We start from the raw sequence: 14194 nt of genomic DNA on the forward strand, positions 1-14194 counted from the left end.
TTCTGACTCTAGGGCTGGATCAGGCCACACATGAATACCACCTCCCCAACACTGGACACAGTGGTCCCCAGTCCCTGAGATAAAGGTGGCATTCTCCTCACAGGTCTCCTGCCTGTGGTCCAGGTAACTGCCAGAGCAAGCAATAGGAGACAGCGGCTTTCAATCAGAGTTAACTTTCTTCCAGTTCTGGGGCTGGATGTCCAAAGTTAGGATGCTATCCGGGGAAGACCCACATAGACAGCACCTTCTGGCTGTGTCCTTGATAAAAGAGAAGGTCTCCTCATGCTTTGTCCTAACGCTGTTCTTGATGGCCCCACCCCAATAATCTCATCTCCCAGAGATGGGCGCCCAGAACAAATGCATGGAGGACCAAGTTTCATCACGCAGCTCTGGGGGACGATCTCTGTTCAGCGGCCGGGCTCCCATGTCTTACACACTGCACCTATGCCTTGGAGCCTCCAAGCTAACTCCCAAACACTCAAAATGTTTGCAGCTTGATGCTTCATTTTTCGAATGATTGTGTTAGAAGAAAATGTGCTACCCAGATACAGACATGGAAGGCCAAGCCATGAATACGTGTCCAAGGGAAGCAGGCAACTGGGATGTTAATCCTGCCCATAGGTTCTCCTCTAATGTGACTCCCAAGGCATTACGACCTCCTGCTCTCTGCCATACACCAAGGAGCCTGTGCAAGGCCAAGAAAACCCACCATGCTAACATGTAGTGTTAATAAAATTCTATCCCTTGAAGCACTTTGGTTCCTAGAAGTGGGAAAAAGCAATTGTTTCTCAACAGAGCCATGACCTCATGTCTCATGGAACATAAGAAAACTATACCTTCTAGACTATTCGTTGGGTATCTGGTATTTGTCATTACAACCAAGAAGGACCCACTAATATAGTATAATATAGTATAGTAATATAGCATAATAACCAACACCTGATTTATTACTGACAATGGATCAGCTGAAGACTCACAGCTGCTGGCTTCAGGATTCTTCTGCAGAAACTGCCCAGGGACCTTGAAGGACAGCCTATGTCCCCTAGCTAGGGTCCCAACATAGCTCGTGGCACTCTGGAATGACCTCCCTGAGAATCTGTGCAACCTTGGAAACTGTCCCAAATTCTCTGCAAGGTTCCCCAGCTCCCACAGAGGGTCTGCAGTGTCCCAGAGCAAAACACAGCCCCGACAGAGCAGCTGCTGAGTTGAGGTTTCCTGGGGAGCAGGGGAGAGTGCCTACCCCCAAGGCCCACAGAAGGCAGCTAGGATGCGGGGCTCACTCTGCGCAGGTGCAGCTTCTGACTGCTGTAGTTCAGAGCTTGTCGTCTGGTAATGTTGGCACTCACAACACAGCTTCTGACTGCTGTAGTTTAGAGCTTGTCGTCCGGTGATGTTGGCGCTCACAACACAGCTCCATTCACCCTACGGGGCTCACAGTGCTCCTCTGGTGATGCTCAGTTTCCTGACATCCCTGTGGGCTGTGATTGGTTCCCACATCCTCACTTAGTAAAACCACCATTAATTCACCAACACCATGTGAATATTTACATATGTATGTCACACATACATAAAAAGAATATACCGTGCCAACCCCAAAATAAAATCAATTGGGATGAGCACCGGGTAGCGAAGACTCCACCCCACGCAGCAAAGGGTAATTTTAAATAAGACTCGCAGGACCTGGCCCTGAGCGAGTACTCTAGGGGACAGCAACCTCCAAAGGGGGTTTCCACTGTCTAAATTCATGCCTGTGAGGTCTGGCTGCAGTGTCAGGATGGGATGCTCTCAAGCTGTGAGGGGCTCTTCTGTACCCGACATCACTTGCTGGTCCCTCTGCACGGTTGTACCCACATGTCCTCCCTGGGTGCCCTGTGTATGGGCATAGTTGTACCTGTGGCCCTCACCATAGGCTCAGACACCCAGAGAGGAGGTGGCAACTTAAAACCCAAAGCAACTGAGAGGCAGCTAATTGTGATCCAGGACTCATGAACCCCACCTGGATAAAGGAAACCAAGATAGACCAGAAGCCAGGGAGGGCCAGTCATCTGACAGGTAGGGTGAGGAGCTGGCTGCAGGAAGGGGGTGGGGTGGGCCTCAAGGGAAAGCCTTGGGACTGAGGGGCAGCCAGCAGGCGATGCCGGACTCAGGACATTGAAGTAACAGTTGTAGGGCTATGCAAGCTGGTGGCACACTTGCATTCCTATCACACAAAACATGTACGACGCTGAGGCAGGAGGATCACCAGGTTACATGGGTGACTCTCAGAAAGAAAAAAGGAAAAGAGTGGATGACCAGGAGACCCAGGCCGACCGAAAGATGCAAACCCTTTCAATCCCCAGCATGTGTTTCAATAAGGCCTCTGACCCTCCCCTAAAGGCATCTTTGGAGTGTATGCTGGGTGCCCAGGACACACAGGTGATCAGTCAGATCACTGACGGTTATGCAGACCACAAAGGAAGCCATCCAGTGTCACGAGAAAAACATGCCTCTCCTCTCCTCTGGCCAGACTCATCATGGATGCTTGGACATTGGAGTCAGACCCTAGGAGGGCCAGGTAGGGAATCACAGAGGGAGTGAGGGAGTGTGTGTGTGTGTGTGTGTGTGTGAGAGAGAGAGAGAGAGAGAGAGAGCGAGAGAGAGAGAGAGCAGGAGGAAGGGCTCTTATTCTGTAGCCCAGGCTAGCCTCAAATTCATAACCCTCCTACCTCAGTGTTACAACTGCTTGGCTTACACAGGTGTACCGCTATGCTGGGCTAACAGGGGTGCGCCCGCCATGCTCTGAGACAGAAGGCCTCTGAACTCTGGTCCTCACGATAGAACAGGAAGTGCTCTTAGCCACTGAGCCATCTCTGCAACACCTACACCTGGTTTTATGTGGTACGAGAGGCTGAACCCAGGGCTTGGTGTATGGTAGTTGGGTTGACTATCTGATGGTATGCTGGTGTTTGAGTCCAGGGTTTTGTACAGGTAGGCACACGCTCTACAGGTGAGCTGTATCCTCGCCTTAAACAGGCTCTTACTTTGTGGCAAGGATCTCGTTGGTCTCCAACCTGCAGTCCTGCCTCAGCATCCCCAGTGCTGAGACAACAAGTGTTCATTGCCACGTCCGGCAGTTTGAATTCGGAGCTAGGCTTCACGTAGTAAAGAATCGAGCTCTTTGTGCTTCATACACAAGCATTTTGCACACCTGGGGTTCACTTCCGAGTGAGGTGTGAGGCAGAGATTTCCATTTTCCTGTGCCCCACATGGAGCCTAAATTGGTCCCGTCAATGAACACCACACATGATCTGCATCAGCTAAAAGCCACCATCTGAAAGTCACGTCCCCCATGGCCTCCTCTCTTTCCCTATTAGCGCCGCCTTCTGTGGACACCTCCCTGCTGACTGGAATCTCACCAGGGCCACTGCTGCCAAGATGAGGAAGATCAGGGCTGGTTTCCGAGGTGGGCTTAGAAAACCAATTTTATATACACAGTCCAGCAAGAGAAGGGCAAGGATTTGCTGGCAGGAAGGGCAGTTAGGGACTGTGAGGTTCCTCGTGGGCAGGGCTCTGCTCAGAATATTGCCATCATAACACACAGGCTGCAGGGGTCACCCCGTATCACAGGCAGAGAAACAGTTATTTAGGAGGGGAAACTGGGCCAAGGCTCATCCCCTCCAGTGCTGAGTTCGCCAGGGTCAGAGAGCTCTTGGCCAGTCAGAGAAAAGGCCCCACTCACACAAAACAGTTTCTGTGTGGGGGGAAGGATGGAGAGGATGTATCTCAGTTGTCATGACAACCCCAGGGCTCTAGGAGCTCGGGAAGCCTGAGAAACGCAAAGGCAGGTCGATTTTTAAGTATTCTTTCACCCTCCTTCCGGTGCCTCCCCTCACCTTCAGGCCTCCTATCTATCTTTAGATCCAGCACCCCCTCTTTTCCCTCACCCCACAGCCCACCCCCATGCCCAGGAATAGCAGGCAAACCATGAGAACTGTACGAGGAACAGCCTAGAGACCCACTGAAGAGGGCAGTCCTCCCACCAGGCTGAGCTCAGGGTCTTCCCCCAGGGGATGGCTAGGTGGATCCTGGATGCAGGAATACGGGGGCAGGGATCAGGCATGGGATTACGTAAAAGCAGAAGCCTCACGCATGTGGACGGAGCCACAGTAACCTAGACCTGTTTCCAGCCTCTTATTTTGCATTTCTAGCGCCGAGTGTACATCTAATCTTGGGGTGACTCTGCTCTACTCAGTTAAAAGTGGAATCGTGTGTCCGGAGAGAGTGGGGGGGAGAGTGGATGGAAGGGGGGCGAAGAAGGCAATGCCTGAGCAGGACTGGAAGGCCTGTGGCTGCCCTGGGCTCCACCACTCAGATCTGGATTTGAAACACAACTGTTAACAGAAGAGAGGAAACCAAGGACCTCAGAGGACCTCAGGTTACAGCAGAAATGTCCATCAAAGCTTTGACTCTGTACCCAGGCTTCTGGGGAAAAACACGTAAATGTCCTGAACAGGGTTAGCCAGGGACCTGGGCCGGAATGCCACCTGCCACCCAGGTCTTTCACCATCGGAGCAGCACGAAGCAGGGACAGAGCTCTCACTTCCAGTGGTGTCAGCCTGAGTACCATGTCTGGGTTACCCCGAGAACTACAGGGGATCAACAATGGCTCAGATAGCAGACAAGTAACCAGAGGGGGACAGGGCTGGGGTCCAGAGTCCCAGAACCCTGCTCCTAGAACAAAGGTATGAGCCTGAGTTGCCGTTAAAATGTGACCAAGGCCCTTTCCTCATTGACTCCTCGCCCCCACAGCTGGACACGGAGGTCATTGTCCCTCCTGTGTAGGACCTCAGTTCACTGCCCACCCCGTCCATCAGGTAGACACTCAAACATCAAGCGTCACCCACATGAAGCTTCCTGAAAGAGGAAACAGGGGCTGCCAGGAGCCATTTCTTTGTGATTTTTGGGTCCTCCAAAGGCAAAGTCATGGCAGCCTGGCCTCCAGTGGCCTCAGAGAAAATTAACGAGGTGTTTGTAATGTGCACGAGGTCTCTGGAGACCAGAACCCAGAGCACACTGGAGTTTGTGCCAGAGTTGAACTTGACATCCAGGGAGTGGAAGGAGTGGGGTGTGGAAGCAGGGCCGGGAGGCCCAGTCACAGCCCATCCCAGTCTACTGTGCCAAAGCCAGAGAGAGGGCTAGGGACCCTGGCTGGAAACGACTCCAGCATCACTAGGTGTCACTCCATGCCCAGTCTCCTCATTCAGTTTCTACCTGACACCAGACAAGGTGGCCCCCCTCAAAGATACACCCTCCTCTTCCCCCATCCCTGAGATGAATGACCTGCAGTATTCAGAAGAGAGTTTGTATATATGAGTAAGGGGAGAACCTTGCGAGGCCAGCAAGATGGCTCGGCGGGTAAAAGGGACTTACCATCAAGCCAGACGACCCAGGTTCAATTCCCAGAACCCACATGGTGGAAGAAGAGAATCACCTCCTCCAAGCTGTCCTCTGACACACACACATACACACACACACACAAATACAAAAAGGGAGAACCTTGAGGTGAGTTCACCCAGGCCCTAGCTGTCACCACCAGTGTGCTTAAAAGAGACAGATTTCATTCCAGGCATGGTGACACATACCTGTAATCCCATCACTTGGGAGACAGAGGCAAGAAGATTAGGAGTTCAAAGTCAGCCTCAGTTACAGCAGAATCTGGCTAGCCTGGTCTACATGAGACCTTGTCTCAAAACAAACAACAGAAAAGAAGGGAGAAGGAAGAGGGTAAGGAGGAGGGTACCTTTCAGAGAGAAGCCATATAAAGACAGTCGGAGACTGGATTGGTATGACCATGAGCCAAAAGATGCCAAGGATGCTATGGATGCTGGAAGAAGCAGGAAGGACTCTCCTGAAGCCTGAGGGGAGTGTGGTCCTCTGTGGACGTGCATTTCCTACTTCAGGCCTCTAACTGTCTAGACCGAGAGAGCACAGTCTCTGTTTGCACTGAGCCTTCAGTCTGCGACCCTCTGCTACAGAGCCCCAGGAAACGACAGGGACAGCTGTGGGGTCCCTGGCACAGCACTGGCTGCTGCAGTGTGCACTGGCACTGCCAGGCTGCAGATGGGAGACCAGGTGCATGCCTCAGCCTTCTAGCTGGTGTGACAGGTAGATGATGAGACAGTCTACCTCACAAGGCCTTATGGGTACAGGGAAATCCGGGGTTTCTACACACTCACACAAGACGTAACTCACGTTCATCAGAAATCAGATTATCTGGCCTTCCACGTCTGTAGACGCTGCCTCTGTCTGCAGATCTGAGTTGGGCACCTGAGGATGAACCAGGTAAGGAGCTGAGGGGTCGGAGACAGGAGTAGGTAGGTACCCAGGGCCACTTCAGAGCTGATGATAGCCCCCATGACAATCAAAATCCACGTCCACCGACAGGGATGGAATTTAGGCTTGGGGTTCACAGGGGTAAGAGCAGCTGTGGACTGTATGACAGGGGAGGGGCATCAGGCTTCCCTGTCACTGAGTCAAGTCCAGTTTCTGCAGGCCCTGCCCCTGCACATGAAGTCTGAGCCTAGGGGAAGAGGGCTGCCTCTCTGGCTGGTTCAGCATTTGCAAGGTGCGGCCACCTGCAAAGTCACAGGCAAAGGAAGCTCAAAGGAGGTGTCTCAGAACCTGATGACCTGAACTGGGTGTTGGGGCAGCACTCTGAATGCAAAAGGGACTCCAAGGGGGCCCCGGGGCTCGCCCCCTCCCCCATGCCCTGAGACCTTATGTGTGGGACCAGCCAAATCCTTCCTGGACTTTGTGTGGTCACCAGCCAAAGTCATCCAGGCAAGGCAGCTTTGCAACTCACAGGCCTTGGGCAGCTAGTTGACTCAGGTGTCCTGGATAGGCATCCAAGTACTACCCTGGGGAGGAAGGTTCTAGTTGGTCCACTCTGCGTGGGACGAGATGAGGGCCAGACTGGGGCAGGAAGCAGAGCAGCATTGGCTGCTGTGTGTCTCCCTGAGAGGAATGGCATTGAGCGCCACCTGCTTGCCAGGGTCAGCAAGACAGAAGCCCAGAGGGGCTGATGTGTGAGTGTAGGTGACACCTGGAATTCCTCAAAGTGCAGGTCTGGACTAAGACTCACCTTGACACACAGCACTCACACAGATACCAGGCAGGGGTCCAATTAAGCCATTGAGGAGCTGCGAGCCTGGCTAAGACACGGTTCTGCCCCAGGAGTCCTGGCTTCCCCATGTGTGATGGGAGAGAGAGACTGGAGTGAACAGAACTTAGGGGTGCTGCACCGGACTCCTCCCCACAAGCTGACTGGCCAAAGAATGACTGTCAACTGACTCCGTCCCATCTAGCCACTAGAACACTCTCAAGATTGCTGACCAGGCTCCACTCCTCACCCCTGCCTTCAGGAGACCTTCATTTCCAACTCGACCAGTCTGCAGGTGCCCACCAAGCTGCACACCCGGTGACGGGCAGAAGATGAAGATGACATGGCTGTAACCATGAGCAACCAAGACTCAAGCCACCTTCCCGCCCTAGCTGTGTGCCTGCCCCTTCATCTACACAGGACACGGACACACACAGAGGAGTGGGGAGAGCAAGCGCTTGCCCGAGATGGGTCTTAGAGACCTTACAGGCCCACGCGGAGTGTAGCGGTGCCGTAAGACACAGACGGGGCACCTGTGTCAGAGCCTGGGGTCCCGGTACTGTGGAGGAGACATGCAGTCCAGGCTAGATGAGCACTAGCTGGGTGCCTGCCAGCTGAGCTTGCCATCTCCTGGTCAACCATTAACCTCGAGGAACAGTGTAAGGACCCGCCAGTGGGGGCACTACTGAGCCGGCAGAGGCAGAGAGGATGGCTTTATCTGGTTTTGTCTGTGTCTAAGAAAGTTTAAATCCTCTATTATATAAAAGAGCGGAGCATCTGGAGGATGGAGGGAAACATCAGAAAGATTGATTTTGACAGCCAGGCATTCAGGAAGCTGAGACAGGAGGATTATTGCCAGTTTGAGGCTGGCCAGAATGACATGGCAAGAGTCTGTTTCAAAACTTAAGTAGCTAACTAAATGAACGAGTGGACACAGGCTTCAGGTGAGCCCCACAGGAGGAGACTAGGAGGTGTGAGGGGGGGGCCAGAGTGCCAGACAAGGCCTGGCCCTTCACCCCAAGCTCAGCCTTCACTCCCCGCCAACACATGGGCAAGCCCAGGCAGGCGATGGAAACAACCTTCCATGGGGTGTATGCCTAGGGTGAGCCCAGTGACAGGCCCTCACCTCCCTGCCTCACCAGCCCACCTCCACCTGCCTCCAGCTCCTCATCGTATACCTCAAGCGCCCTGAGTTTGGAAGGAGTCCAGGTCTGGCCAGCACCCAGAGTTCAGGTCCCTATGGGAGGCGTTTCTTTTCAACCCCTCAACACTTCCATGTGACTTTACAACGCAAGGTCATTCCCCCGACATGCCACAAAACAGGGACACCGCTAAAACAGATGCCTGCACATCTGGACATCACAGCATGGACAGGTGAACTGCACCATACAATTACACGGCTGTGTGCATGGGGGCTGGAGAGACACAGGAGGGCAGGAAGCTGATAACACGGCAGGATCAGTCAAGCGGAGGTGGCAGGAAGTCGGGGTGCAGGGGTGCATTCTGTGTCTTTTGACATGGGTTTGGGGCATCTGGGAAAACCTACCTCCGGGGCTTTAAGCCAACAAAGTGCAGACAACAAACAACCTCCCCTAGAAACAGGTGAACCTATAACAGAAGCTTCTAATCAACGGAGGCCCACCTCCCACCCAGATCTGGCCTTCTAACTCTTCTCTAACCAGTGCCTTAGGCAGTCACTGCCGTCCAATCAGTGATAGCCTTGAGCCCAGCACCCTAGCCTCCCCAACAGCTGGTCTCCACAAGAGGCAGGCTGCGACGCCAGGGCGGGGTGTCTGGGCCTGCTGTGGGTGCTCCAGCTGGGCACAGCTAAGTGGCAACTGAGGTCACAGCAGCTGTGGCGCCCTGCCGGTAATAGCTCCCTTCCTCAGCCACTTCACCTAATTGCTTCTCAAGGCACCAGCCATCGGGCCGCCCTGCTGGGAAAATCACTAACAGAGCCCTGGGGCTGGGGAGGGGAGGCCTCGGGGGCTGGGGAGGGGAGGCCTCGGGACTGTGGAAGGTAGCGGGCTCCTCTGGCAGCCCAGTCCTGTCAATGGGCCTCAGCTTGGGGGCTGGGGAACTGAGGCCGTCTCTCAGCCAATACAGGGGTGACATGTCCCTTCACCTGCTGGGAGCCAGTACCTTCTAAAGGCCCCACATGTGTCTGTCAGCCGGGTGGTAAAGGTTCACTATGTCCATCCTGGTTCCGTGGCGGGAATCCACAGGTGAAGAAAGAAGGAGACATGGAGAGGAAATGGAGGGAACGGGTCAACAGAGAAAGCTAAGGAAGCCGGGATGAAGAGTGCAGAAGGAAGGGAGGGAGATAAAAGGGGAGAGAGGCAGAGGCAGACATGAAGAGATACAGCAACAGAGACAAGGGTTGGTGAGAGGCAGAATATCCTCACCACCATACTCAGAGGGAAAAGACAGAGTACAGAAGGCCTCAGCTGTTCATCTGCCCTGGGTTTGGGGACAGCATGCCTTGGCTGTCCCTTACCTCTGTGATTTGAAGAAATCTAATACAGCCACCCACAATCACTCCTCACTGTGGAACATCTACCCTGACCCGGTCTGGACCAACCTGGAGGTCCCAGGTGACATATGGGCAGACTCTGCTCAGAGAACAAGAGGGCTCCACAAGGCAGCTGCCATGCAGAGGTGTGGCAGCCAGAGACCCAGGCCCTGAGAGTGACTGCCCAGGTCAGGGTGGCAAATGTGGCTGTCGATTCCCCATGGTGCTGACCCCTTCTCTCTTGTTAGACTAAAGCCACAAACACAGATTTGGGCCCCATGGCCCGGATTAGGACCATGTTTCCCAGCCTCTCTTGCAACTGGGTGTCCTCTCAATGTGACTGTGCCTTCTCTCTCCTCCTTATTGAGATCACGGCACAAGCTGAGGTCAGGCTTAGTGGGGGGCTACTGGAGACCTGGGCGCTCAACCTCACTGAGCAGCTCTGCCCCGCACGAACAGGTCCTGCGGTGAAGCAACCTTGGGCTGCTGTAGGAATGGCTCTGCCTGCTGGAGCATCTGCCTCCTTCCCCTTGCCTTGTGTCTCAGAGGTCACTAAAGACAGGCCTGCAGGGAGGGTTCTAAGTTAGGTGAGTCAACACATGGGACCAACTGTATGGCTCTGTTCCTCAAGGAGCCCTCCTGCCAGTGTTCTCATGTGTGCTCCAGGGCACCGTCTTGGGCAGCACTGTGCTTTTGAAGAGCTCAGCCTCACACCAGGGAGCCTAGCTGCAACTTGCATGGATTTAACGTTCAAAGACCGCAAATATATACTGAAAAACCAAACTGAGTGATTCCCTCGGAGAAGGGAATAAAGTGACCCATAAACACAGGAAAAGACAGCACCATCGGTTATCAGGAATGACGAGGAAAGCTGAGGGATGAGGATCACAGTTCAAGGCCAGTCTGAACTACAAACCCACAGAGAGACACCACTTCCCACCCGCTGGAATGGTAGAATAGAGGAGACAGCCAACACCAAGCGCCAGCAAGGAAGAGAGATCCACACCACGTCACCCAGCAGCTGTACAACAGATCAGCAAAGTCACCACGGAACTCGGGAAAACGGCACACATGCCCATGAGCATCCAAGTCAGCCTTATCCACAGCAGACAAGAGTGGAAACACGCCAAGCGTCCATGGGATAATGAGCGAGTAATTAAACATATGGACTATCACCTGATCATCAACAGGAATGGCCGCTGAGAGCGTGATAGGAAAGGAAGGCCTCGTGGGGTGGGATGCTGGTTATGTGAGAAGTCCAGAGACAGGAAGCAGATTCTAGTTGTGTGCCGAGGACTGGGAACAGAGAGTGGGTAGTGATGCATCTGAGGTGATGAGGTTGTTCTGGGAGTGGACAGTGGAGGCAGGATGCACTGACACCATTGACAGGGCACTAAGCAGGTGGGTTGATGGCCTTGGCTTTATCTCAGGGTTGGCTGAGGCGCTAGGTTTTCATTAGCCCCCTGGACAGGGCACTTCCCACTCTGCCCCTCCCCCACTTAGGACACTTGATCCCTGCTGCTTGGGTGCTTGGGTTGTTTTGGAAGACTGTGGAACCTTCAGGAGGTGGAGCCTGGCCTGGGGGAGTGGGTCACTGGTGATAACTCAGCCCCACTTCCTGTCTGTAGACATGATGCTCCCCTGGCAGCCTCAGGCTCTCGATAGCTACCACCACGACAGACAGTGAGCTATGCAACCAGCTCTTCTTCCCTGGAGCTCTGGGAAAAGCAACTAATCCCAGGCTGTAGAGGAGCCCTGAAGCTTCCAGGTGATGTGTCTAAGGCTGCTGGGAGTGAACGAGCATCGTCCTTCCCGCAAAGGTTAAGAACTGTCAGGTGCGTGGGCAAACACACCTGCCAGGCTCCGCTACCTCCCGCTAAGAACTTTCTGGATAGTGACACAGAGGACAGAGGAAAGCAAGACCATGGGGAGAGGGCCCCAATGCTGTCTGTGCCTGCCGTCTACTCCGGGAGTGGGAGCTAGCCCAGGGACATTTAGATTGAGCTAACCTTGCAACCACACCCTGACTCCATGGTGGGCTGTGTGTTACACAGACTGGAGAGACCCCAAGTTATCAGTTATACTTTAAAACACCCTAGAATCAGGCATTACACAACACACACACACACACACACACACACACAGCTTTAAGCCTTGGAGGCCAAGGTCAGTGAGCTGTTTCCACATCCTACTCGGCTCCTCACCCTTGCCTCTGTTTCTTCCTTCCGTCTCCAACCTGGAAGAGGGAAGCCTACGCTTGGCTGTGCTGATTCCCAAGGCAAGAGGTGGTGGTAGGCATCCCACAGGGAGCAGAGCCCATCCTAGTCTATGAATGACAACACAGGCCCCAGCGTTGAACCTGGAGGGGGCGGGAGCACTAAAGACACAGAGGGTGGACACTTTCAAAGGCCAGAACCAGAGACAGTGCTGCGAAATTCCCGGGGCTGAGCTGAACATGCCTCTCACTCCACTGAACCATCTGTACAGTTGCAGACACACACGCGCGCACACACACGCACACGCACCTTCCGTGGGTAGATTATCATGGAATTCCACCAGCAAAAAGTCCCAAGAGTAGAAACCCTGCACGCCAGAGCCCATGCTGAGGACACAATCATGGCCGCCTGTAGAGTGGAAGGCCTGGGCCAGTACCTGGTGGTGAGACCTAAGGGTCACTGTTGTAGCAAGCACCTTGGCTGCAGAACTCAAAGCCAATGGTGGAGAGTTGGCCCTCTACACAGAGGAGTGCCTCTGCCGGCCATGGAAGAGTATCAGGCAGTGGTCAGGCTCCATAGTGTCCTGCTTCCTGCCAATCCGCAGTCTCAGTTCAGTCTTCCTGGGACACGGTCCTTGCAGAAATAACTAAGGTAAGATGAGGCCACTATGGACTCCAATGGGCCCATATTCAATAGCTAGTTTTTTGTTTTTTGTTTCTTACAAGGAAAAGAACACAGGGCTATGGAGATGGCTCAGCAGATGAAGGCGCTTGTCAGATGATCCTGGTGACCTGAGTTCAAACCCCAGAGCTCACGTAAAGGCAGAGGAGAGAACTGACTCCCCGAACTTCATACATGCACCATAGTAAACTCTCCATGAATAAAAAAAAGGAAGGAAGAAAAGAAAGTAAACACAGAGGGACACAGGTAGAGGTCAGAGTGATGGGACCACAAGACATGGAACCTTGGAATTCCAAGAAACCCTACAAGCGTCCTATTGGGATAAAAGGCTCTACCCTGGTATTGCAGAGAAGAAATGACTCCACCCACTGCAGCCTCCAGAATCCCACACAGGACAGATTCCTGCTGCTGTGTCTGCCCAGTCTATGGCACTTTGCCACAGCGGCCATAAGGCTTTTTTAGCAGGATGGAGAGGTTCCCAGAAGAGTCAGTGTGGCTGGAGCCATGTGCATGGGAAGACCACAGGACTAGGCAGCTATGTCAGATGTCACAGCAAGGTCTAGCATCAACCTCACAAAGAACCAGTGCAGAGCAGTGGGTGAGCCAAGCCTGGCAGAGCACACCCATCACTCCGGAGACTGAGGCCAGGGCAGGAGGCTTGAACACAGCCCCTTTCTCGGGCATGTGAACTGCCTGAGCAAGCAGGCACTGTGAGCTCCCTGCAAAAGGTACAGGTGGGCCTAAGAAAGGCAGAGGAACAAAGAACAAAGACAGCTGGCTGTGACGACAGCCTGTTACTGAAAGATACAGAGACCCTGTACATGCATCCGCCAGTGGGAGCAAGGGGAACAGGAGCTGAGGCTAGGATAATAAATGCCTGGATACCTCAGGCTGAGTCCACTGGGGTCAGCTTGACCCCGGGATGGTCATGCTGACACATTAGTGACATGGTATATGTACGGCATGTGGCACAGGACTCCACTTGTCATCCTACAGAGTTTAGACACCTGCCGAGGTCACAGACAGCAGAGCCATTTAGCACTTCTGCAATAAGATGGGGAAAAGCCGGGCGGTGGTGGCGCACGCCTTTAATCCCAGCACTCGGGAGGCAGAGGCAGGCGGATCTCTGTGAGTTCGAGGCCAAGCCTGGTCTACAAGAGCTAGTTCCAGGACAGGAACCAAAAGCTACAGAGAAACCCTGTCTCGAAAATTAAAAAAATAAAAGAAGAAGATGGGGAAAGAGTATTTAGTGAGAAGGTCAGACTGGATTCAGAAGAGACACCATGATGTTGCCAAATCCCAGGACAGACCACTAAGATCCCATGGAGGCCCATACCAGGGATCTTCTAAACAGCAACAGGCTCATTTAGGGAAAGGAGAGTGCTATGGGCCTGAGTCCCACAGATTCTTCACCTGATTGGGATTGAAGGACTCAGGCCCAGTGAGCTGTGGACACAACAGGCCCCAGCTGACTTGTTTCTCTTCTGAATCCTGCTGAGCCTCTTAGAATCCAGGTGACAGCTGCCTGAGACGGTGCAGCCACCCTAGACTACCATGTGACCAGCAGTTCCATAGGAAGGGCATGTGACAGCTGTCCTAACTGTGGCTTCCAACCACAGGGTCTAATTGTTTGCAGCAAGGTGAGAG

The 14194-nt window shown here is 53.5% G+C and overlaps 1 protein-coding gene across 1 annotated transcript in view; it reads right to left on the reverse strand.

Moving 5' to 3' along the window:
- Nucleotides 1-14194, reverse strand: part of Jph3 (junctophilin 3) — a 50779-nt gene that overhangs the window by 10201 nt on the left and 26384 nt on the right. The window lies entirely within an intron of this gene.

This window comes from Chionomys nivalis, chromosome 21 (genome assembly GCF_950005125.1).
Source record: "Chionomys nivalis chromosome 21, mChiNiv1.1, whole genome shotgun sequence".
NCBI classification, from domain to species: Eukaryota; Metazoa; Chordata; class Mammalia; order Rodentia; family Cricetidae; genus Chionomys; species Chionomys nivalis.